At 44.4% G+C, this 27,427-nt stretch overlaps 1 long non-coding RNA gene across 1 annotated transcript in view; it reads right to left on the bottom strand.

The window, feature by feature from the left end:
• The window catches only part of LOC145430887 (uncharacterized), a 187,303-nt gene that overhangs the window by 749 nt on the left and 159,127 nt on the right, over positions 1-27,427 (bottom strand). The window lies entirely within an intron of this gene.

Here is a 27,427-nt window from a genome sequence, read left to right as displayed (position 1 = left end):
TTTCTTAACTGAAGTTTCTGAACACTTTGAGAGCTTTCTCAAAGTGATGAATTTTGTCTGTTACATTTAAACAGTCTTGGCAAGTGTCTGAAATACATGTGCAGTGTGTAGCAAGCAGCAGTAACTAGACATTAACTCAGTTATAGCAGTTGTGACAGCAAGGAAACATTACATATCAAATATTTAATCAGAAGCAGGTACTCTTTAAAAGATCCTATCACCCACTGGCGATATGTTCCACTAAACCTGTACTATCGACAATCAAGTTCCCAATTAAAACAACACTCTGAGTAACTGATGCAGGTCACATTTAAATTAGACATCAACTGAAATAGTTGTAACTTTTGTAATTGAATGCTAATTAAAAGTGTCAGTTTTTTATTTCAGTTTGACCTCAAGCAACGAATGAGGAACTGAGCATTACTTGACATTTATCTCTAAATTGATTTATACACAGACCAGCTGTACAGCTCTAAAGAAGGCAATGATTGTCATCCATCTATTGACCCAGTAATCTGGTTTATTGGGAAATATGTTCCAGGGATGGATTACACAAACTGTGGTAAAAGGCATTCATTGTACAGAGAGGATAAATTCTATAATGACTTTACAGATCCACCATAAGTTGGTCCAATTACAAGAATAACAAATAATTACTTGGTAGCAGTGTCATGTGAAGGCATAGAATTATGAGTTAGAAAAAAATGTTTTTCATAACTCAAGTAAAAGTAAATTATCACCTCTTTGTCCACACTCGATGCACCAAAGTCTGGTGACAGATGCAGAGTCACCAAATATCATCATAATACTAAATAAACCTTTTAGTTTAAGCTATCCATAAATGCCCAGGCACATGGAAACCAAGGCAGTTAGTGTGGACCAACTGGAACGAACCATGTCATATATGTATAAGGACCTATATCCAATGGGTCAGAATGCCAAAATTCTGAAAAGTTAGAATATTGAGGGTACTGATCAAAACATTACATGATTTTAATTTGGCCAGTCTCTCATTAAGACCACCTTCTTTTGCACCACTGCAATGGAACGATAAAAAAAAAGTACAAAGTATATGATTACATTACAATTATCTACACCATTTAAATGGCAGTTTAGCTAAAGCAGTAGAGCACATGTGTCAAAGTCAAGGCCCGCGGGCCACATCCGGCCCGGCGTAGATTTATATCCGGCCCGCGAGATCATTTTATATAGATGTATTATTATTGTTATGCATGGCCCGGCGATATGAGGCGCTAATAACACACAAACTACAGATCCCATAATGCAGCGCTGCAGCCTCCTTGCTGAACGCTAGGCTAACTGGGAATATTCCTGCGTCAATCAAGTCAAACTTCTGTTATTTCGAAGCTAGCTGCTCACAATGGTGGAGAGAAAAGTTGATTCTGAAAGCAGAGCCTTTCAGCGCCAGTGGGTGACTGAATATATGTTTACAGACATTGCTGGTAAACCCGTGTGTCTTATTAGTGAAGCTAATGTGGCTGTAATTAAGGAATTTAATTTAAGACGGCACTACGAGACAAAACGTCAGGATAAGCTGAAAAACCTAAATGCAGAAAGTAGAAGAGCTAAAGAAGAATCTGACATTTCAGCAGATGTTTTTCACCAGAGCAAAATCACAAAGTTGTGTGAAAGAAGCAAAAACTTTATTGCATACTCTCTTGCTGTGGATGAAAGTACAGACATGATGGACATTGCACGGCTGGCCATCTTCATCCGTGGAGAGGAAATATTGAACATTAAATCGATGCACGGGACAACGACAGGAAAAGACATTTTTAAAAACGTATGTCAAAGTGTAACCGACATGAAACTGCCCTGGGACAAACTTGTTGGACTTACAACAGATGGAGCGCCGGTGCTGTGCGGTGAAAAAAGCGGACTAGTAAGTAAAGTAAGTAAAATTTTATTTATATAGCACATTTCTAGATAGACATCACAAAGTGCTTTACAGATATAACAGATTAAAAGACAAAAAACAAACAAAGTTAACAAAAAGCAATTTTAAAAAGATAAGTTTTTAGCTGTTTTTTTAAAAGTAATCAATGAATCAACGGATCGTAGGTCCTGAGGAAGGGGGTTCCAAAGTCGAGCGGCCACAGTAGCAAAAGCTCTATCACCCCTAGTTTTCAGTCTCGTATACTGAATGACAAGTAGGCCCTGACTACTCGACCTCAGAGACCTACTAGGGGCATAGGGCTGCAAAAGTTCAATAATATATGGTGGTGCTTGTTGTCGAAGAGCCTTAAAAGTTAAAACCAAAATCTTAAAATGGACTCTAGATTCGACAGGAAGCCAATGTAACTGCTTAAGCAACGGTGTTATATGTGAATATTTAGAAACTTTCGTCAAAAGTCTTGCTGCAGCATTCTGAACGATCTGCAGACGCTCCAAGGAACCTTTGTTTAAACAAGTAAACAGGGAATTGCAATAGTCCAATCGTGATGAAATAAAAGCATGAATAACAATCTCGAGTTCGGTATAGGATATTATAGAGCTCAATTTAGAGATATTTCTTAAATGATAAAAGCAGGACTGAACAAGAGATTTAACATGACTATCTAACGTAAGAGCAGGATCAAGGATAATCCCTAAGTTCCTGACAGATGGTTTTACAAACGCTGAAAGAGGACCAAGAGCATTTATTATACTGGGTCTATGTCTATCTGGGGCACATAAGAGGACTTCGGTTTTGTTATCATTTAGTTGGAGGAAGTTTTCAGCCATCCAGCCTTTAATGGTTTCCAAGCACACATTTAAAAGCCGCAGCTTAGAAACCTCCTCCGGCTTAAAAGATATATAGAGTTGGATATCGTCCGCATAACAATGGTAACAAATATCCTCAAAAGGGCTCAGAATGTGCTGGAGAGGGAGTAAATAAACTAAAAACAGTAAAGGCCCCAGCACAGAGCCTTGTGGCACACCAAAAGACAGAGACGCAGAAGATGATCTATACTTAGAAACTGCCACAGAGGAAAATCGGTCAGTGAGATACGAGGAGAACCATTTCAATGCAGTCCCAGAGACACCGACCCAGTATTTCAACCTGTTAAGTAAAATAAAATGGTCAACAGTATCAAAAGCCGCCGTAAGATCCAACATTAAGAGAACAGAACAATTACCTGCATCACTTTGTAACAGAATATCATTAGAAACTCTAAGAAGGGCTGTTTCGGTGGAATGGACTTTACGAAAGCCCGATTGAAATTTGTCGAAAATACTATAATTATCTAAGACTGCTGTAAGCTGCTTAGCCACGATCTTCTCTAAAATCTTAGCGATTACCGGAATTTTTGAAATTGGTCTATAATTGCTAGGGAGAGATGGGTCCAGCATAGGCTTTTTTAACAAAGGATGAATAACAGCAGTTTTAAAATAGGCAGGGACTATGCCTGAAGCCAAAGAGGTGTTAATTATAGTAAGAATGCAAGGACCAGTAGAGTAAAAAACATTTTTGAATAATGATGCAGGTAACACATCAAGAGAGCAAGTGGATAATTTTGTTGCACTGACTATTTTTTCCAACTCTGGTAGTGAAACAGGTGAAAAACCTTCTAAAACAACAGGCCGAGCTGGCGTGGGAGCAGACAGCGCAGACGCTGAAAAAGACAAGTTTTTCCTTATGTTACTGATTTTTTCTAAAAAGAAATCAAAAAAAGTTTCACAATCTTCAACAGAGGAGATAATGGCGGCAGGTGGAGCAGGAGTAATAATATTAGTAATAGTATCAAAGAAAACTTTAGGATTACCTCTGCTCTTTGTAACCAACTGAGAAAAGTAAGCAGCCCTCGCAACTCTAATAGCACTGTTAAAGGAGGCTAAAAGATCCTTTAAATAGAGGAGATGAACATTTAAGTGTGTTTTCCTCCATAACCGCTCGGCTTTACGACAATTTCGTTTTATAAGACGAATGTTGTCATTTAACCAGGGTACAGACTTAGAAACAAGCACAGGTCTCATTTTAATCGGACAGATTTCATCTAAGATCGAAAGACAATGATAATTGAATAGATCTATAGAAAAATCAACATCGTTTTGTGGGGATAATGTTAATTTAAAATCAGAGAACTTCTGTGCTGTGGAGGGGTACGGGAAATGACTGTCCGATGAACAGGAGACATAGGCTTGCAAAAAGACATATTAAAAAAGACACAATAATGGTTAGAAATAAAAATGTCCTTAGAACAAATAAAATCAATATTCAGACCCAAAGAAAAGACAAGGTCCAGTGTATGGCCTTTGTTGTGTGTGGGGCCAGATACATGTTGGATAAAATGAAAAGAGTCCATAATGCTGGTAAAACCCCTAGCAAAGGGGTCGGACTCATCATCGACATGTATATTAAAATCTCCCACAAGAAGCAATTTAGACAACCTCATAGTAGAGGACAGAAAATCACTAAACTCAGCTAAGAACGAACTGTTTGGGCCAGGAGGGCGATAAACCAGTGCACAGTGAAAAGGATCCTTCTTTCCGATTTTGATGAGCTGCAGCTCAAAAGACAGAAAGTGTCCAACTTTCACTGGACGGCAGTCTAAACGGCTCCGATATGCCACCGCGAGGCCTCCTCCACGACCAGATCCTCGAGGCTGGCTAATGACAGAGAAGCCGTTTGGGCACATTTCAATAGTAGACGAATAATCCGAACCCCGTTGCCAGGTCTCAGTCAAAAACAGGAAGTCCAGATTTTTAGAAACAATAAAATCGTTAAGCACAAACGATTTATTCGCCAAAGATCGGGCATTAAAGAGCGCCATAGACAGCGGGGTGAAAACATTGTTGTTGGTAGAAGCTCGAGTTTCTTGAGCTAAAGGGCGTAAATTCCCGAGATCAGAGCCTTCATGTTCATATATTCCACTCACCGAGGGGATAAAAAACCAGTCAGCAGAAGAGTCTGGATGAACCCTTCTGAGATAACACGACCTCGGAGAGCCAGGCCCCCTGTATCCAAGTGGGGCCTTGGGAGACGGGTTCCTCTCCATATAGCTGTCATGTGCGTAGGCAACAGAAAACGCCCGACATCGCTTTCTAATCAGCCCCTGCCGCCAAAGGAGCCTAAACTTCACCTGGATGCCTGATCTCTTTCCTCTTCTTCTCCGTAGTCTACGGGGAACGCTGAAAGCGCTGGCCGAAGATTCAGTCACAGGCAGAGGGTGGAAGGTACCAGAGGAATGCGGGAAAAAGTGTGGAGAATGGAAAGTCCCACAAAAGGAAGAGGAAAAAACATCTTTGGCCGTCATTGACGAACGGATGGATAATAGCGTCAGACGGTCGTAGACTAAGGCAGCCAGAACATCATTAAAACAGTTAAAAAACAGCAGAGTAGAGAGAAAAAACACAACAATAGAGCGAAAACAGCTACACCCGACAGCGGCGCCATCATGCCGGAGGTCCGCAGGATGCGAGTAAAGATGCAGGATAACTGTACCGGTGAGTTAACAGCATATCACTGCATCACACACCAGGAAAGGCTGTGTGGTAAAGTCCTAAAATTGGAGCATGTAATGATCACCGTAACGCAGACCGTAAATTTTATCCGAGCTAAAAGTTTAAATCACCGTCAATTTCAGTCTTTTATGTGGGAAATAGATTCAGAGTTTGTGCATCATCATACAGAGGTCCGTTGGCTGAGTTGGGGAAAAGTTCTCAATAGGGTTTTTGAGCTCAGCAAGGAAATCTGTCAGTTCATGGACATGTATGATGCAGTGAAGGCGTTTCAAGCTGTCACAAATGCACCAGTGCAACCTGCCTTACTTTCCCTGTTGCTAAGTAATGTTGAACCAAGTCAACGGACTTTGCTGAACTGCACCTGTGCAGATTCAGATGGAGCTGCAGTGTAATGATGCACTCAAGGGAAAGTAGGACCCTAAACGGCCCGCACAGTTTATTAGTTCCATTCCTGAAGCAATGCCCAGCTCTGTCTACATGCGGCTCCAACCTTGTGTGTGCTTTCATTTATTTTTTCTGGGGTTTTGGCAGCATGTTCATATTTCTAACTTGCATAATTTTGACAGGATGTATTTTTATGAAGAGCAAAATATTTAAAATTAAGTTTATTTAATCTCGAATAATATTCCTGTCTTTATTCATATTTATGTCTAAAAAACATTGTTTTAGAGTGTTCAATAAATGTTTATCTTGTTTGGCCCGCGACCTAAAGTGTGCCTTGAGTTTTGGCCCCCTGTGCAATTGAGTTTGACACCCCTGCAGTAGAGCTTCTTTTTTCAACTGTTTTTTAATGCGCACATAAAGAGAAGAAGTTGACTTTGACTTCAGTCAAAAACACTGAGTTTAGTTTTTTTTTTTTTACTTCAAAAGGAACAGAGAAGTGTGAAAAGATCAATTTATGCTACCAAAGTTAACTATTGCAAAATCACTTTTTTCCTCATGCATCACATTCAGAGTTCATAATGTGTGTAAATAGCTTCAGGCTGTTCTTCCATCCATTTGATAGTCTTTGCCCTGCTACATCAAATCTGGCTTCTTATGGCTTCATTTATAGATGATGAGGCGTCAAGTGGAGGTTCTGCCAAGGGCAGATGAGAGATAATTCTTCCATGAAGGCTACATACATTTCTGTCTACTGTATAAGTAAGAGTCACTGTTTGTATTTGAATGCATGTTGTATACTGTTGAAACAAAAGCTGGAACAAAGGCCAACGTGCGAATAAAGCAAAGAGGCCAATTGGTCAAAAAGAAAACAAAGCAGCCACGTTAGTCCCTGCACCACTGCAATGGTGATGCTTAAGCTACTGAATCACTTCACATCACAAGAATAGATCCTATACTTGTGGATGCCTTTTTTAGACAGCTTTCCTTCATTCTAGTGATGGGATTTCCGGCTCTTTTTAGAGAACCGGCTCTTTCGGCTCGGAACCAGATCTTCAGGTTGTTGTGTTGGTAAATTAATTTATTATTAACATTAATATAAAATTATGCACAAAAGGAATTACTAATGTAAAAAAAAAAAGTTGTATTTATATATTTTTTATATATAAATATATCGGTGGCCCCTGGAGACAAAGCACATGTAAACTCCAAAGCACATTTCTAGTGTGGCACACCCAAAATGCATGGCCACTTTTGTGTTAATCATTTAATTTAATTTATTTAATTTGTTTATCAGTTATTTTCTGTGGCAATTAATATTCAAAATGACTTTGGTAACATGACCAATTTAACCAGTATATTATTTTGTCGCATGAACTGTACAGAAGGTACAAAAAATGGAGCAACACCTCAGGTGGAACTATTATTTCAAGGCAGGTGCAACCCAGTTGCTTTAGGGGGATGGACTTCCGCCCACTATTCAGATGCAATCTGAGAGGCAAACCGAGTGCACTGTCTTCATTGCTCCTGAACTTTACCTGTATTTGCAGGTTAGTACCTGGTAAAAAATACTACCACTGTTTGTTACATAGCAATGTTTCATCTCCATGCTAAGTTGTAAAGAAGTAAGACAGTACCTGTAACACTTATGGGCACAGCCGCACGTTTGACCCACATCAGTCTGAGACAGCGGGGTCAGGCTGCGCAGGCCGCTAGCAGAAACGTCGCGGTAATGTTTTGTATTGTGGGTCGTAGCGCCCAGAGTATTGTCTTGTAGGAAAGTCATTCATATAGATTTATTTTCTTTTCATTATGAAGGTTGGTACTCCCGCACACTACTATTTTATATAAAGTTTATGATACAAAGATGTTTGATTGTTAAAGTGTCATTGAGGTTGGGAAAAGTATAAAGCTGTTTAATATGTGAGTGTTAATGACATAAGATCTTATCTTATCTTATCTTATCTTATCTTATCTTAATATGTGAGTGTTAATGACATGTGAAATAGAAAGAAGTTGCCCATGTTATGCAAAAGTGAGTTTCATCTTCAGTGTGCTGTAAATGATGTGTGTTTATTTTTGCTCAATTTCAGTATTCAGAACCGGTACAGTTGTCCACTTTAATTTCAACCAGATAAGAGTGTGGTTTGCTTTAAATACAGTTGTATATTGCTGTAAATTCATTGTAGAGTACAGTGGCTTTCAATTGCTTAAGCAAGAGCAGGTGTGTACTTTTGTTTTGCTTTGACTGAGCGATCACATGAAGCACATGTAAAATAGTGGAAAGTGTAGAGTGTGAATCCATTTATTTTTCTACTTGTGACTTTGGAAAAATGGACAGATATGGACACTGTGACTGGAAGAGTCATGCACACATGGATATTGTTAATGCTGTTCATGTTTATTGAAACTTGAATAAGAGATGCAATCTGAGAGGCAAACCGAGTGCACTGCTTCATTGCTTCTGAACTTTACCTGTATTTGCAGGGATTTCTTCTTTGTTATTGTGGCACCATTCCTGGGGCCCATAACACTAGCGTTAACTGAACTTCAAACCAGAGCTACCTAGATCACTTAAATTACACAATTGAAAGCATATGTGTATTGTTTGTGTATTTATACACAAGCGCTCATATATATTCAAATGATTTAAAAAAATATTCATTTACCTGTTACTACCACACACCAAATCCGGTCATTGGTACTTCCTGAGTTGTGTAGCCACCAGGTAACAAAAGCTCAACACTGCGCCCTAGCATCCTGGAGCACTTCTGTTGTGTTTTTACTTGTTTACGTGCTTCGGGGTTTGTATGTGCTTTGTCTCTAGGGACCACCGTAAATATACTGTAACGATGGTTAAATGTTATTTTACAGTGACATGTTGGTTTTCTCTGCACACTGTTGTTATTTCTTTAAGATACATGTTTGGTTGTGCTGCAGGAAAAAGGGAGTTAATGTGTGCAGGAAGGGGAGGGGGGTCCTTTTTGTTGTGTGACTGTGCGGGGCTGAAGTGAGGTGTTGTACGAGAGCACTCTCCCCGGAGTTAACGGCCCATTTGCCTGTGTTGCCGAATAAACGGACAAACTGAGATCCAACCATCTGGTTCTTGTGAACGTTACACTGGTGTCAGAAGTGAAGAAAGAAAAAAAAACACCGAAAACGCCCGACACCCTGTTGCTGGCGACGCTGACCGTCACGAGACACGAGGATGTTGCCGGACAAGATTAAGAAGGAGACGGAGGAGAGGGAGGTTCGCCCGTGCTCGCCTGCCCATAGAGTGAGGGAAACGGCGCTGCGGCTGTCTGCTGAGGCTGTCTGCTGAGGCTGGATTTTCTCCAGGTTTGACTAGGCTCGGTAACTTTTCGCACAGTGGCCGCGATTCCGGTGGGAGGGAGTCGACCTCGCTTGGCGCGCCGTCACGTGATGTAAACAAACATGGCGGTGCCCAGCAAGTTGCGGCGAATATAAAAACGCCTAAGTTCAGCGGCAAGACGCCACGGGAAGTGTTTATTGCACAGTTTGAGCTATTAGCCTTTGCAGCTGGCTGGTCTGAGGAACATAAAGCTCTCCAATTGGCTTTGTGCCTGTGTGAGGATGCAGCTGCATGCCTGCTGCTGCTGACCGAGGAGCAAAGGAGAGATTATAATGATCTGGTTGGGGCACTTCAGAGGCGCTTTGGGTAGTATAACCAACCACTGCTGCTGAGGTCGGAGCTCCACAACAGACGCAGATTGCCAGGAGAGCCCCTTCGGATTTTGGCCCATGAAGTCGAGTGTCTTTGCCGGAGGGCGTATGACAGCATGCCACCATCAGTGAAGGCGGAGTTAGCTCGGGACCAGTTCCTGCAGGCCCTGAGCCCTAAAGAGCTCCGTATGCAAACTCAGCTTGCTCGACCGGCAACACTCAGTGCAGCCCTGGAGCTAGCGTTGGAGAGGGTGATGCTTGCAGGATCCTCTGGGGGTGCTGATGACACACATGTGGTGAGGGCTATGTCAGCACCTGTGGAGCAGATGGAGATGCCAGCGGGCCTGTGCAGTTTGGTTCAGACGGCTTCTCTGCAGTCACCTTCCCCTCGGGCCGGCCCACGCCGCCGACCACAGAGCTGCTGGGGATGTGGACAAGTCGGACACCTCATCAGGCAGTGCCCCAAGCTTGCAGCGGTTCAGGGAAACGCCCAAGGGCCCGTGTAGGTGGGAGTACACGGGCCAGGGAGAACGACATCCCCACACCACCGCCATTTCCACCCGGTGCGGTCATCGCTGTGGGCTGGACCCAGGTTGGCGACTTTTGCCATGTTCCAGTGATGATTGCGGGGGTGTCCTGTACGGCCCTTCTGGACACGGGGTCCAATGCAACGCTGGTCCGACCCGATGTCGTCCCAACCGGAGATGCTGTGCAACCAACTAATGTGCGACTTAAGACTGTGACCGGTGATCTGGCCCCAATTAGAGGGAGGGGAGTGTTCCAGTTTAATGTGGGGGACCTCGGTGTGCCTTATGCTGCCTGGGTGGCTGATGTGCCGGACGCCTGCATCCTTGGGCTGGATTTTTTGCGAGCCATTGGTGGTGTACTGGACTTAGGCAAAGGCTTCCTCATACTCCCTGATGGGAAGAAGGTGCAGCTTATTCCTCCCCCAGTCTGCCCAGCATCTGCCGCGGCGTCCACCTCCACCTCGGAGTCCCCCGCAAACCCGCCAGCAGAACAGCAAGCGTGGGAGGAGGAGAGGCTCTCCGCAGTGAGGAGCATCTGGTCAAAGAACTGTGAGGGGCTGACTCCACAGCAGCAAGAGAGTCTATGGCAGGTACTAAGAGAGTTTAGTGACATTTTTGCCCTGAAAGAAAGTGATGTTGGCTTGACACACTTGGTAGAGCACGTCATTGAGACCGGGGATGCCCAGCCTATTAAAGTGCGCCCCCGCCGCCTGCCCCTGGCTCATCAGGAGGCTACTGACAGAGAGTTGTGTGAAATGATGAAGGCGGGCATCATAGAGCCATCTGATAGCCCGTGGGCCTCCGCTGTGATGATGGTGCCTAAGAAAAAAAGCCCAAGGATGCGTTTCTGTGTGGACTACAGACCACTCAACAAAGTGACGAAAAATGACTCTTACCCCCTTCCCAGGATTGATGAGTCTCTCGATTTAGTAGCCGGATCCTCCTGGTTCTCCACCCTGGATCTGCGGAGTGGCTACTGGCAGGTGCCACTATCCCCTGAATCCAGACCGAAGACAGCCTTCTGCACTAACAGGGGACTATGGCAGTTCAAAGTCCTGAGCTTTGGTCTTTGCACCGCTCCTGCTACCTTCGAGAGGCTTATGGACAGTGTGCTGGCTGGCGTCCCACGGCAACGGTGTCTGGTTTACCTGGATGATCTTCTAGTACACGGGAGCTCCTTTGATGCTGCCCTGGATGCCCTGAGACAAGTGTTGGGAAGGGTGGCGGCTGCAGGCCTGAAGCTGCACCCTGACAAGTGCCACTTCATGAGGAGGGAGGTGGAGTTTTTGGGCCACAAACTGGGTCATGAGGGCATCAGCACTTTGGAGGAAAAAATTCACACCATTACTGAGTCGCCCACACCAGCGGACCAGAAACAGCTCAAAAGCTTCCTAGGCCTGGCATCTTATTACAGGAGGTTTGTGAAGGGCTTTCCCTCTATAGCCGCACCACTCTTCCGCCTGCTGCAGAAGGACTGTGACTTCATCTGGACCCAGGACTGTCAGCAGGCATTCAACACCCTCCGCAGATCACTGACAGAGTCCCCAGTCCTCGCCCCCCGGACCCCACCCTGCCTTTTGTTCTGGACACTGACGCAAGTAATGTGGGGCTGGGAGCTGTGTTGTCGCAGGTTGGGCCGGAAGGTGAGAAGGGGCTGGGTCCTGAACAGGAGTGAGCGGCACTACTGTGTCACACGACAAGAGCTGCTGGCCGTGGTGGCAGGGGTGAGACACTTTAAGTGCTACCTGTGTGGCACATCATTTGTTATCAGAACTGATCATGCTGCCCTCCAGTGGCTGATGTCTTTCAGGGAGCCAGAGGGACAGGTGGCTCGCTGGCTGGAAGAGCTCCAAGCCTTCAATTTCACTGTGGAGCACAGAGCAGGGACGCACCTCTCTCGCCGCCCATGTGCTGCAGCTGGCTGCTGTTACTGTGAGAAGCGAGAGGAGATAGAGCGGGAACTCACAACAATAGACAGAGCAACACAGCTCGCCTGCAGGGCTCTTCTGGTGGTGGATGCAGCGGAGTGGAGGGCACGGCAGGAACAAGACACTGACCTGCTGCCAGTCCTGCAGTGGCTGGAGAGGGAGGAGCAACCCCTTTGGGATGAGGTCACTGGGTTTCCATCTGTACCAGGGGGCTGTGGGCCAAGTTTGCAGCTCTCAGGCTGAAGGAGGGGGTGTTGGAGCGTGCCTGGAAGGATCCTGCCACAGGGGAGGAGAGGTGGCAGATTGTAGTGCCAAGGTCGTTGAGGTCAGCTGTGCTGGAAGCCTGCCATGGGAGCACTGGCTCCGGCCACTTTGGGGTCTCCAAAACCCTCCGCCGCCTCCTCCAGGGCTACTACTGGGGTCAGCAGTGGAGGGATGTGGAGGACTTTTGCCGCAGCTGGTGATGCATGTTCCTCGCACAAAGGGCCACAGGACCAGTCCCGGGCTCAGCTTCAGCAGCAACCAGCAGGAGCTCCAATGGAGCGAGTAGCTGTGGACGTCATGGGCCCATTTCCTCGTACAGACAGAGGAAACCGCTATGTCCTTGTGGCCATGGACTATTTTACCAAGTGGCCGGAAGCATATGCCATCCCAGATCAGGAGGCTGAGACTGTCGCTGATGTATTAGTGGAGGGGATGTTCAGCCGCTTTGGAACAGCAGAGACCCTCCACAGTGACCAGGGGTGTAACTTTGAGTCCAAGGTATTTGCTGCCATGTGTGAACGCTTTGGGATTAAGAAGACCCGCACCACCCCACTTCACCCCCAAAGCGATAGACTGGTGGAAAGGTTTAACAGGACGCTGGCCCAACAGCTAGCCATCCTTACCTCAGAACACCAACGGGACTGGGACTACCATCTTCCCCTTATCCTCATGGCCTACAGGTCGGCAGTGCAAGACTCCACCCAATGTACGCCTGCCCTGCTCATGTTAGGGAGAGAGCTGAGAACTCCTGCAGAGTTGGCTTTTGGGAAGCCCCCGGACGCGCCAGAGGCGCCACCAGGCCGGAACTACGCAAGGAAGCTGCAGGACCGGCTGGATTCTGCACATTCCTACGCCCGGGAGCAGCTGGCGAAGGCAGGCCTGCGCCAAAAGAGGAATTATGACATCACCACTAAGGGGAGGCACTTCCGTGCTGGGGAGCTGGTGTGGGTCTACAGCCCAAAGAGAAAGAAAGGACGGTGTCCTAAACTGGATAGCAGCTGGGTGGGGCCCTGCAGCGTCCTGGAGCGAGTGGGGGAAGTTGTTTACAGGGTGCAGTTGCCTCCTAGAGGGAGGAAAGTGGCGCTGCACAGAGACCGGATGGCCCCCTACAGAGGGCAATCCCTCCCCTCCTTCCCTGAGGGATATGTACAGAGCTCCCATGACCCTGCACAGAGGGACCCCCGGCCGGAGCTGCGTTCCCCTCCCTCGGACTCTTCACCTCAAAGCCCCGAAGCTCCGTGTACACCCCAGAGGCTCAGGAGGTCAAGGAGGGAACGTAGGCGACCACCCTGCCTCAGAGACTGTGTTGTTACCTCGGGGACGAGGAACTTATTGCTGGGGGGGCCGTGTAACGATGGTTAAATGTTATTTTACAGTGACATGTTGGTTATCTCTGCACACTGTTGTTATTTCTTTAAGATACATGTTTGGTTGTGCTGCAGGAAAAAGGGAGTTAATGTGTGCAGGAAGGGGAGGGGGGTCCTTGTTGTTGTGTGACTCTGCGGGGCTGAAGTGAGGTGTTGTACGAGAGCACTCTCCCCGGAGTTAACGGCCCGTTTGCCTGTGTTGCCGAATAAACAGACAAACTGAGATCCAACCGCCTAGTTCTTGTGAACGTTACAATACTTTTATTTATTCACTCCACATAAAATGTAATAAATAAATCATATAGAGCTGGGCGATATAAGATTTTTTCATATCACGATATGTTTTTTTCATTTCAGGCGATAACGATATCTATCACGATATAAGCCAAATAACTATATTTGTAAGATTTAAATGTGCCGTTGCTCACAAGTAAAATGTGAAATAATCAGCAGCTTGTTTTTATTTAAATATTTATTTCCCATAATAAGTTCAACAGGGTAGATGTACTTAAGGAACATGAGACTTTTTCAGATAAATAAAGGCAAATATTGCAAACTACACAAAAGGCAGCCGCTAAAGCGTTTAAGTTTCAAAATAGAACAAACGAAACAGACTAAATTGTCAATTCCACTTAGAAACAAAATATTAATTCTAAAAATAAATCTTAGTTTGTTTTACAGAAGAACAGACAAAACTGACTAACTTGTCAATATCAAATAAACTGAGAACTAAAAGGAAATTCTCGATCTCTCCTTGTTGTATAGCTGAGCTTTTCAAACAGTTTTAACAGTTACTTTAGTCTGACAAAAGCCGAATGACGAATTAGCGCTTCCAGTCAGAGACTGAGGCTACGTCCACACGTACACGGGTATTTTTGAAAACGGAGATTTTCCGTTTTCGTTTTAAAAAATAATCCCGTCCACACATAAAGGCAGAAATGAAGGAAAACGCTGCTATGAACATGCCAAAGCAGCAGGTGGCGCTAGATTCCTAACCGTGCAGAAATGTTGGCCAATCAGAAGTCTAGAAGCCTCGGTGGGAAAAAGTAAACAAAGCTGGGGCATAGAAGCAGAACCGAGTCGTATGTGTGGACGGACAGTAACTGTGTGTATATGTAAGCATTTAAACACTGCAGAGAGTAGAATTAACAGTAACAGTATTGTAGAAATTAATTTCACCGAAACAATAACGTGGCGCACAGTGTGACGCATGCACCAGTTTATTGTATTTCCAGACTTGCTTTCGGCACAATTTACAGTGCACGCTACTCTGTTTTTTGTCAGACTTGAAATAGCCGAAATACCTTCACACTACGGAGCTTCTATGGCTCTTCCGTTCGACAATCTCTCCGGCATTGGAACCATCATCTGTTTTCTCTTCGGTCACGCTCGGTTGATTTTTCTAGTCGGCACACTCATTTCCTCCATTACGCGTTGGCTCCATTACCCGCTGGCTGCTTCCCAAACAAACACACGTGCGGCTTGGCACTTGTGCTGTACGTAACAAGTCACGCGACGTGACGCTGCCGCTGTGATTTGTTCGGCTCTGCGCTACTTAATTTGGATTGGCTGACCTTTTTTTTTTAAGAGGACAAGAGCAGCGAGGTCTATCGCGATAGCTTAATTTCTCTATCGAGTAAAAGTTATATCGCGATACATATCGTTATCGTTCTATCGCCCAGCTCTAAAATCATATAACACAAAAAACAACTATTCACATTTCAACTTTTAACTATTTAAATTTTCAGCTTTTTCCTTTTAAACATACAGTATTTAAAGTGTAACAACACAAAACACTGCAAACCACAACACAATTAAATATAAACTAAAATATGAAAACAAAAAGAAGATGAACATCCTCTGTCATACAGGGAGTGCAGAATTATTAGGCAAGTTGTATTTTTGAGGAATAATTTTATTATTGAACAACAACCATGTTCTCAATGAACCCAAAAAACTCATTAACATTAAAGCTAAATGTTTTTGGAAGTAGTTTTTAGTTTGTTTTTAGTTTTAGCTATTTTAGGGGGATATCTGTGTGTGCAGGTGACTATTACTGTGCATAATTATTAGGCAACTTAACAAAAAACAAATATATACCCATTTCAATTATTTATTTTTACCAGTGAAACCAATATAACATCTCCACATTCACAAATATACATTTCTGACATTCAAAAACAAAACAAAAACAAATCAGCGACCAATATAGCCACCTTTCTTTGCAAGGACACTCAAAAGCCTACCATCCATGGATTCTGTCAGTGTTTTGATCTGTTCACCATCAACCTTGCGTGCAGCAGCAACCACAGCCTCCCAGACACTGTTCAGAGAGGTGTACTGTTTTCCCTCCTTGTAAATCTCACATTTGATGATGGACCACAGGTTCTCAATGGGGTTCAGATCAGGTGAACAAGGTGGCCATGTCATTAGTTTTTCTTCTTTTATACCCTTTCTTGCCAGCCACGCTGTGGAGTACTTGGACGCGTGTGATGGAGCATTGCCCTGCATGAAAATCATGTTTTTCTTGAAGACTTCTTCCTGTACCACTGCTTGAAGAAGGTGTGTTAAGATATGCATTGTGTGTACTCATGTTGTACTGTGTTTAACTGCATTATGGTTACTGCGGTTTAACAGAGACAGTATTTTAGTTGCCACCACAAGGAGGCACTGTTTCATTGTAAGAGCACGGATGCTGCGTCATCATGCCCCTAAGAAGAAGAAAAAAAAAAAGTATACCACAACGAAAATGGCACCCATGAGAAAAGTTTTGCCGCGTGTTGATGAGGAATAAAGTTCCCAAAATATTAAAGATATTTTTGCCTCCGTCGTCATTTTCCTTTGAGTTGATCGCTGTCGATGCTGCAATACTCAACAAGGTGTCTTCCAGAAACTGGCAGTAGGACTGGGAGTTGAGCTTGACTCCATCCTCAACCCGAAAAGGCCCCACAAGCTCATCTTTGATGATACCAGCCCAAACCAGTACTCCACCTCCACCTTGCTGGCGTCTGAGTCGGACTGGAGCTCTCTGCCCTTTACCAATCCAGCCACGGGCCCATCCATCTGGCCCATCATGACTCACTCTCATTTCATCAGTCCATAAAACCTTAGAAAAATCAGTCTTGAGATATTTCTTGGCCCAGTCTTGACGTATCAGCTTGTGTGTCTTGTTCAGTGGTGGTCGTCTTTCAGCCTTTCTTACCTTGGCCATGTCTCTGAGTATTGCACACCTTGTGCTTTTGGGCACTCCAGTGATGTTGCAGCTCTGAAATATGGCCAAAATGGAAAAGTCAAGCAAAACGTCAAGTCCTTCTTTTGGGCTCGACGGGCCCAAAAGAAGGACTTGACATTTTGCTTGACTTTTCCATTTTGCCAAAGGAAAGGACGTTGCCTAATAATTATGCACACCTGATATAGGGTGTTGATGTCATTAGACCACACCCCTTCTCATTACAGAGATGCACATCACCTAATATGCTTAATTGGTAGTAGGCTTTCGAGCCTATCCGGTTGTTCAGTGATGACGCGACGAATCCTACTTCCGGGTCTAAAGTAGTCTGCGTTTAATATGGCTTTTGTGTTGTTAACATGTTTAATGTTATGTATTTTCTTCTATTTGATCTCAAAAAGCTCCTAAAACAGTCAGTGATCACTGTTGACCTCCCTCGGCTTTTATTACCGCTAATCATTTATTTAAGCTCAGTTTTTAAAACCTTAGGATGTAACTACAGCCCAGCCCATGCAGCAGTATATGAATGACTAACCTCGTATTGTGGATGGATTATCTCAGTTGTTCTCCTGACTGAAGTTTGGTCCTTTTACAGCATCCTGCCATGCGATTACATTTGTTTCTGACCACCGAGAACACTCACGTTAACTTTTATCGAGTGGAAAAAAAGTTAGCTTGTTTATATTATGCTAACATAGCTGTGTCGCTAGCGGTCACGTAGCACATCATTATATACCAGCTAGCCCAACTTCAGTAACCCTACAAACGTCACTGCTGTTTAGTTTTCTGTCTTCATTTATGCTGGAAGTGATAGCAGAGCTGTACGTTTTCATTTGTTTCCAAAACCCCGCAGTCAGGACATGCTATATTGTATTTAGATAGAAGCTAGCGAGCTAACATCCTGCTAACTTCTAACTCCGTTAAATGTCATAAATTCCGTTTTCATGGATGCCTGGATGTTAAACTCAATTGTTACACCTGGTAGAGCAGAACGCTGATCATTTTATTAAAGATGAAAGACTTTAGACAGTTTTTCAACTCTCAGTAATGCCATAGTGATCGTTTGATATATGGACCCGCAGCGGAGTTTAGACCCAGACACTGCTAGTGACGTCAGACTGAACAACCGGATACAGCTTGGAGTAAGACAACATGCATGAAGAGGATGATGTGGACAAAATACTCATTTACCTAATAATTCTGCACTCCCTGTTTAGGCCTGCATGAATAAACTTTCTGAATCCTTTATCATCTGCAACTGAAAATAGTTGTGGATGATTACTATACCTTTCTAATGTGACGTTGTTGTCCCTGTCTCTTTTTCTCTGTCTCTCTCTCCCGCTCTGTTCCTGTGTTACTGAGTGTAACTACCGCCCCTCCCCCTTCTTCCCAGCACAAAGCACAAGGCTCAGTACTGAGTGAAGCGGAAAAAAAAGTGCAAGAGAGATTGTGAGAGAAAGAAAAAAAAAAAAACCCACGGCTCGCAATAAGGAGCCGGCTCGCGTCGTTCACATCAAAGATCTGGCTCTAAGAGCCATTTCCTTCACGACCGACACATCACTACTATAATTCATTCTTGTAAGGTTTCTGGATTCTCCTTTCACAGTACTTAAACTGTGTGATGCCTTTCACACATCAACTCAACAGCCTACTGATGGGTTTTGACATGCAGGTAGAGACGCTTTCAGTTAGTACACAAACAAAATGTCAGAATGCAAAGAGAAATCAGAAAAATGACAACAGGGGACTGAGGTTCCAGCTAGATTTTTCTTCAGTGAATAAAAACTTTTTTATAAATAACAAAAAAGCTGTCTGTGCTGACATTTTAATTACATATTCAGCAACCAAGGAGACCTTTTGTTGAAGTAGTTGGTTTATTTCTTTATACAAGGTCTGTTTTGATTGCCTCTTCATTCTGTTTTATTCTTCTATGAACAGTCTTCAGTATCTAAAGCCTATCTAAGACCCACTTTACATAACTACTTCATGCATCCTACACAGATCAGACAACTCTGAAATTCTAAAAAAAAAGTGTGAAGTAATTCAAGAGGACCCTGACTGTTCAAATCAACTTGGAAAGTGGTTTAAGGTGCAGTTGTGTAACCTCTTAACGTCCTCCAAGTCACTGGCAACCCATCTAGGGTCAGGTTTATGATTAGGTTCAGAATTTGGATTCTTTTTTTTTTATCACTTTTTATACATTTTTCATCTGTTTGGAACAGACAGAAAAATAACCTCTAGTAGTTTCTTCATTATTTCTGTTCAGCATGTTGCTTAAAAACTTGACCTGTTGGTTGCTGAACTGTGTAAATCTTCTCTCTGTTACATAGCACATATTCTCAGTATTCGCAAGTGTAACTATGTCAGTGTTCTGTAGAAACACTGACAGCACTTCAGTCTTGAGTCGTTACAGATCATCTCCTGCACCGCTCATTTATTCATCATGCACAGCAGTTGCTTACATCGATTACCTGCTTTGCTTTAGAGCCTTTGTTTGCATGTCAGTCAGTTAAAGTTACAAGCTCATTTAGCTTTTCTCAATTTGATCAAGCCATTCCCATGCTCAATCATCCAGGTAAGTAAATCCGATAAGGTTCATTATGTTCATCTGGACGTAGCGTTTCAATGGGAGAAAATTCTTCTGTCTCAGCTGACTGCAGGTTTCTCCAAACTTATAAACAGTACCTTTGCACAATCACTGAAACCAGCCCACTGTATGAGCAATAGAGTGTGGGCTCTGTTTCTTGATCACTAATATGCAAACTGTCATGACCATTGATCAACAACTACTGATCAAATACCATGATTACTATTCACAGATTTGGGGAATGGCTGCAATCACTCTTTGATCAGTGGTTGTTGGTCATTGGTTATGACAATTTGTGTACTCTGTGCAAAAAATTTGTTTCCATGCAAAATCACCATCTGATTTATAAAACGTGCATATTGGCCCATTTTGTTCTTACCGCCATGCATCATAAGTTAGTCAATCAGAATCATTTGGAACCAAAAGCCTACATAATATCTGCATACTGTCTTTTCCCAGTTTCTATCTCGTGATAAAGAGACAGCAATCTGCATCCTCCCACTGAGGTGGCTGTAGTTCAGGTAGTAGAGCAGGTCACCTACTATCCTTGGGCAAGATACACCCTAAAAAAATTTTCAGGGGCTTAGTAAATATCATTATAATTCTAAGTTAGATGACCTTGATTAAATCTTTGAAAATCACAAACGTGTTATCTTGAGTTGAAAATACTGAAAAGAATGCTTAAATTTTCTACACCAGTTTTTGAGTTGAACTGAGCTCTTTTGTTCAAGTTTATTTAAAAGAAAAAATTCTGTATTTGAAACACAGGGTGCATTATTTTAATCTACTCAATATATCTCATAGAAAGTACTCAAAATAACTGAGACCCTGGTATTCATATTTATCATTGTCTTTAACTTTAATTATTAATGATTCAAAATCAATATAATTTTGTCCCCCAATACTAACTTAAAACTTTGAGTAAGACTAATGACCTTTGGCATGTACCGCGCGCGAGGAGCATGGCCTCATGGGAGATTTTCTGCACGTTGAACGAGACAGACACACATCCACTGCAGACTTGGTAACGTTTTCAGGTAAGTGATCAATTCTTACATTAGCTGTCTTTATCCACACCGTTCTTTTATAACATGTTCTGAAGAAAGCGTTTGTCATGGTGGCTCACTTTTCGCAGCGTGTTTGTGCATGTTAATTTAAGTTTTCAACCCACTTCAGTTTGCCTAACAGCCTGGCATTGGAGCGGATGATGCCGTCATTCACCTCCTACATCGTTCCCTCGCTCACCTGGAGACCGCTGGAAGCACTGTGAGAATCATGTTCTTTGATTTCTCCAGTGCCTTCAACACCATTCTTCCCTCGGTTCTAAAGGACAAGCTGGTGAACTCTGGAGTGGACCATCACCTCACTACCTGGATCCTGGACTACCTCACCGACCGACCACAGTATGTGAGGACTCAGGGCTGTGTGTCGGACAGGGTCGTCTGCAGTACGGGGGAACGGTTCCCCACAGGGAACGGTTCTGGCTCCGTTCCTCTTCACCATCTACACTGCAGACTTCTCCCACAATTCCACCCAGTGCTTCCTGCAGAAGTTCTCTGATGACTCTGCAATAGTCGGCCTCATTACTGATGGGGACGACAAGGAGTACAGAGGTCTGACCCAAGACTTTGTGGACTGGTGCCAGCTGAACTACCTCCAGATCAACGCCAGTAAAACCAAGGAACTGGTGGTAGACTTCCGCAGGCACAAGCATTCTCCACTGCAACCACTGAACATCCAAGGTATGGACATTGAGGCTGTGGACAGCTACAGGTACCTTGGTGTTCATCTGAACAATAGACTGGACTGGACTCATAACTCAGACGCCCTCTACAGGAAAGGGCAGAGCAGGCTGTACCTGCTGCGGAGACTCAGGTCGTTTGGAGTGGAGGGCCCACTCCTGAAGACCTTCTATGACTCTGTTGTGGCTTCTGCTATCTTTTATGGTGTGGTCTGCTGGGGCGGCAGCATCTCTGCTGGGGACAGGAAGAGACTGAACAGGGTGATCCGAAGGGCCAGCTCTGTTCTAGGATGCCCTCTGGACCCAGTGGAGGTGGTGAGTGACAGGAGAACGGCGGCTAAGCTGTCATCCCTGATGGACAACATCTCCCACCCCATGCAGCAGACTGTGACAGCACTGAGCAGCTCCTTCAGTGGGAGACTGCGGCATCCACGGTGTGGGACGGAGAGATTTCGCAGGTCTTTCCTCCCCACTGCTGTCAGACTCCATAATAAAGACTTTAACTGATCAAGCACACACATCCATACATATGCAATAATACTAAGTGCAATAATTCTTTCTGTCGTCGTTGTATTTTTACTCAGTTGTATATAGTATTTGTATTTGTATTCTATTTTTATCTTATTGTATATTTATTTTATTTTATTCTACTGTATATAGTATTTTATTTTATTCTATTCTGTAAAGTTGTGTACTGTATTTATTCTTATTGTATTCTAATTTTTGCCTCATAACTTTTGCACTGTCCACTTCCTGCTGTGACAAAACAAATTTCCCACGTGTGGGACTAATAAAGGTTATCTTATCTTATCTTATCCTATCTTATGTCTTCCAGTCAAGGCGGTGGGAAACCGCGCCCTTTTATCCTTTTACGTTCTGAGTCGCTATCTGGGTTCCGGGTAATTTGACCGGAATGTCCCGGTACCAGCGACCTGACCGTTTAATCGGGGGCTTTTTAGGAGCCACGTGAAAGCAGGTGTGCTCAGACATTTCTAGAAAATGGCCCTGTTGAGTCGCGGTGCGGGAGCTGCGGTAGTCACGCGGCCTGACTCACTCTGTCAGGTTGTTCAGGAGGAGATGAACAGACGTCATCAATGGCTTTGGTAACTAAGAAGACCTGCCCGCGGAACAGTTCATAGCAGCAACCATGCTGCTTAGCTTTCTAGTTCTATGTGGGGTCTTTCAGAGCATATAAGACGCTGCTTTCAGCTTTGTCCCGAACAGGGCCAGTTTTTGAGAGAACGCTGAGAGGACCGCCCGGGTCAGCAGATTACCTCATCCAGGGCCGGTCCAAAGTACTATGGGGCCTTAAGTAAATTTAGACTCGGGGCCCTACTTCCTTTCAGATCCCAGAAAATAATGAAAAAAAAAGCTTTGGTCCTTTGGGTCAAGCCAAAAGTACCATCATTTCCAGTATAGTTACTCCCAATTTACATAAATAAATGTTTATTTCAATCCAAGCTAAAATTTCTTATAAGAGATTGATGTTATGGCAGATTACTCAGTGACATGTTTTGTAATGATAAAGTTTTGATTTGTATTTTTTCAGCACCATCTTCACCACCAGGAGAAAAAAATCTGCATCAACTACAAAGTAAAGCAGGTAATTTTACTCAGAGGACTTGATGTGTTAAATTTTGGAATGATATGATATTGTTTTATACAAGCTGAGTAGTGGATGGTGATACCACCTAAATATTTATACTGGTTTTGTGGTGGGTTATTTTAGTCATACAAATGCCAAATCTAAATTTTGAGAATTTTTCCGTTCGGTAAATATATTGATGAGTTCATGGTCTGTCATCTAGTGTCACCATACTATCTTTTTATTTATACAGCATGGTGATGTGATTCAGATTATTTCAATGTGGTTAAGTATTGTACTTTGTTCCATGTTGACTTATTTGTAAGTTGTATCCTCCACCTGAATTGGTAGTGAGTATTGGTTATTCAATCAGTTAATCATACAAAAACTGCGTAAATATGGTTATACACCATTCTGTCATCTTCATACTGTGAGACATATTTTCTCACAATTTTTTAGGTCACAGGTGATGAGATGGCAGTGTAAACTCTGCAAACATGAGGAGTCATCAAAAGTGTCACTACTCAAACATTATCGAGTGAAACATGGTACATTTGGTCATGGCTATTCCATACCCTGTCTTCATTTGAATTGTCCTTGCTCTTTTTAAGACATGGGGTGCCTTACGCTCACACTTGTCTAGGTCTCACAGTTCGCATGAAACGGAAGAGTGTGAGGTCCTTCCAACTATTAGATGTAAAATCTGTGACTCTTTTTACCCAAACACAAAAGACTATTTTCAACATATAAATTCCCATTTGAAAAGCCATGAAACCATAGAGTGTGTTTTTGATGGTTGTGAGTTTAAGACAAACATTTGTGGGACTTATGCGACTCACAGAAGTCGAAAGCACAGATTTTGTTCATGGAAGCTCTTTAAAACTAACTTGATTTCAAAGCAAACTGTCAGTACATCTAATGAAATCGTCTTACCAGCACTGGAATTAGAAGATCACGAGGACTTGGATGTCACCACTGAACTTGGTTGTGAAAGGGAAACAACAAATGAAATTTTGAAAAATATTGGTGTGCTCTTGTTAAAACTGGAAAGCATCTATAATGTTTCTGGTAAATGTGTGGATGACTTGGTGGAACAGCTCAGTTATATCTGCACATTATCACTTCAGTATATTTCAAAGTCAATAAGTGATATTCTTATTAAGAATAACTGTAATATTGATCAGTCTTTTGTCAGTGAATTGGCTGAAAAAATATGTCACTGTAGTCCTTTATGTTCAGCCCTTAGTCCCGATGGTCCCTTTGCTTCAAGATATAAGAGACAGAAATATTTCAAGGAAAACTTCTGTGTTATTGAAGCAGTAGAATACTGTTTGGATCCAGAAAAGAATTCCACTTTTCAGTATGTGCCTATTCTTCAGTCCTTGCAGCTGCTACTGAGTAAAGAAGATGTTAACAGTATATTAACTAGACATTTGAACACTTCACAGTTATCCTCTTTCCACGATGGACAATATTTCAAGCAAAACCAACTTTGTGCTATTGAAGACTTAAGTATTTCCCTTGTTCTCTATGTGGATGACTTTGAAATTTGTAATCCACTTGGGACTTCAAGAAAAAAACACAAAGTCACAGCTGTGTACTGGGTACTTGCTGATATACCAACTGAACTGAGATCACAGCTAACATCAATTCAATTGGCTCTCCTGTGTAAGGCAAGTGATGTTAAAACTTTTGGCTATGAAACTGTTCTCGAGCCACTTTTAAAGGATCTCGTAACATTAGAGAGAGACGGGATTTTTTGTTCACAGCTTGGTAGATATATCAGGGGCACTGTTTTTTGTGTTTGTGCTGACAATCTTGGCGCTCATTCTCTTAGTGGACTCGTGGAAAGCTTTTCTGGACATTACATCTGTAGATTTTGCCTTGGAGACCATTCAGACTTTCAGCAAAAAGAAGTTCGTTCAGGAGCTTTTCCACCAAGAACAAAAGATAACTATGATCTACATGTCCAAACCATAAAGGAAAATTCCTCCTCGGTTCATTTTTGTGGTGTGAAGAAAGGTTGTCCATTAACAGGGAAATTAAAATATTTCCATTTTGTCACAGGGTATCCTCCAGATCTTTTGCACGACCTTTTTGAAGGCATAATTCCACTAGAATTAGCATTATGCCTTCATGTGTTTATCCGTAAACGTTACTTTTCCTTAACTGAACTCAATAACTTCATAACAGAATTTCCTTACAAATGGACCGATAAAACAGATCGCCCCCAAATCATCCCCCTAAATTTTTCCACTCGCAAAAGCATTGGTGGCAACGCACATGAAAATTGGACGTTATTGAGACTATTACCTTTTATTATTGGGGAAAAGATTCCCAAATGATGAAGCATGGCAAGTTCTTATGACTCTAAAAGATATAACTGAACTTGTTGTGTCCCCTATTCACAGAGAGGAAAGTATTTGCTACTTGGACACACTTATATCTGAACATCGCAACAGGCTATTGGAGGTTTTCCCAGAGCAAAAACTAACTCCAAAACACCATTTTTTGGAGCATTATCCTGACTTGATCAGAGGATTTGGTCCATTAGTATGCCTCTGGACTATGCGCTTTGAGGGTAAACATAGTTTCTTTAAGAAGGTTGTTAAACACACAAACTGTCATGAATCGCTGTGTGGCAGGCAAGCAGGAGTGGTGGACCCAAAATGCAGAACTCAGACACGGAAGTGAAACTTAAGGCGCAGCTTTATTGCTGGGAAAAACCTCGTACAAACTAAACTCACCAAAAGAAAACCAAAAATCAGAACAGAGGAACCAAGGACTGAAACACTGGAAAGAAACACTAAACTGGAGCAGGAGACCAAACACTAGGAACATAGAAGCAGAACACACAGCTAGTTGAGGGTACGACGCGACACTGACACAGAGAAACACAGGGCTTAAATACACAGACGGCAGTAATCAAGGGATGAGAGACAGGAGGGGAACACACCTGGGAGAAATCACAGCTGACGAGACAGGGGAAACGTAAACTGAGCACACTCACATATGACACAAACCTTCACAATAAAACAGGAAACTCAGACACATGGAACCAGACAAGACATTGAACTAAACAGACAGATTCACAAACAGATGGGGTGACACCGTAGACAGAGACAGACTCAAAGGCAGACCAAATATAACACACAGAACTCAAACAATAATAATCATCATCATCATAAACTAGAAAATGATAACTAAAAGCGCTGGGTCACCGACCCAGGACCATGACAGTACCCCCCCCCCCCCCTCAAGGGCTGGCTCCAGACAGCCCAGCAGAAACACAAAAACGGACCAAAACCAAAAAAGAAAAGCACTCGACCAGGGTGGGCGGAGGGGGCCCAGGACGGAGGGACAGAGTCCAAAAAGGCCCAGATGGTCAAGTTCAGGAGGCCGACCATGCGAATGGCAGCGGGGCCGGTTCCACGCAGTAGGCAGTGGCGTGGAAACAGTTCTGGGGGCCGACCGTGCGGACGGCAACAGCGGCATGGAAACAGTTCTGGGGGCCGACCGTGCGGACGGCAACAGCGACGTGGAAACAGTTCTGGGGGCCGACCGTGCGGACGGCAACAGCGGCGTGGAAACAAGTCCGGAGGCCGGCCACGTGGAAGGCAGTGGCAGCGTTCAGGAGGGCGTCCACGGTGGCGGAGATGCCCAACAAGCGGCCAGGCAGATGACCGACGATGTGGAGGTGGTAGTAGGGGACCTGAAGGCTGCGTGGCCCCTGCAGCCCCAAGTGAAGCGGAGGCTGGACCAGACGAGGCGGAAGCTGATGCGGAGGCTGGACCAGACGAGGCGGACGCTGATGCGGAGGCTGGACCAGACGAGGCGGACGCTGATGCGGAGGCTGGACCAGGCGAGGCGGACGCTGATGCGGAGGCTGGACCAGGCGAGGCGGACGCTGATGAGGAGGCTGGACCAGGCGAGGCTGAAGCAGAAGCAGAGGCTGGACCAGGCGAGGCTGAAGCAGAAGCAGAGGCTGGACCAGACGAGGATGAAGACACAGAGGCTGGACCAGACGAGGATGAAGACACAGAGGCTGGACCAGACGAGGATGAAGCAGTGGCTGGACCAGGCGATGAGGATGCTGAAGCAGATGCTGAAACCGGACCAGGCGAGGCCGAAGACTCTGAGGCCGCAGCAGGCGAGGACGATGAAGCTGCAGCAGGCGATGAGACTGCAGCTGGTGATGAGACTGCAGCCGGTGATGAGACTGCAGCCGGTGATGAGACTGCAGCTGATGGCTGGACGGGCTCCTCGGGCCCCCCAGCTAACGAGGCAGAAGGCTGGATGGGCTCCTCGGGCCCCCCAGCTGACGAGGCAGGACGCTGGACGGGCTCCTCGGGCCCCCCAGCTGACGAAGCAGGAGGCTGGACGGGCTCCTCGGGCCCTCCAGCTGGCAAAGCAGGAGGCTGGACGGGCTCCTCGGGCCCTCCAGCGAAAACAGTCTCAGGACCAGTGGGCACAGGGGCCCCTGGAACACACAGGACAAAACCAGCAGGCGCGGGGACCTCTGGCAGGCACAGATCGGAACCAGCAGGCACACGGGCCTCTGGCAGGCACAGATCGGAACCAGCAGGCGCGGGGACCTCTGGCAGGCACAGATCGGAACCAGCAGGCGCGGGGACCTCTGGCAGGCACAGATCGGAACCAGCAGGCGCG

This window comes from Astatotilapia calliptera, chromosome 9 (genome assembly GCF_964374335.1).
Source record: "Astatotilapia calliptera chromosome 9, fAstCal68.1, whole genome shotgun sequence".
Taxonomy (NCBI): Eukaryota; Metazoa; Chordata; class Actinopteri; order Cichliformes; family Cichlidae; genus Astatotilapia; species Astatotilapia calliptera.
Note: the sequence above shows the minus strand (reverse complement) of the source record. Positions and strands in the feature narration are given on the sequence as shown.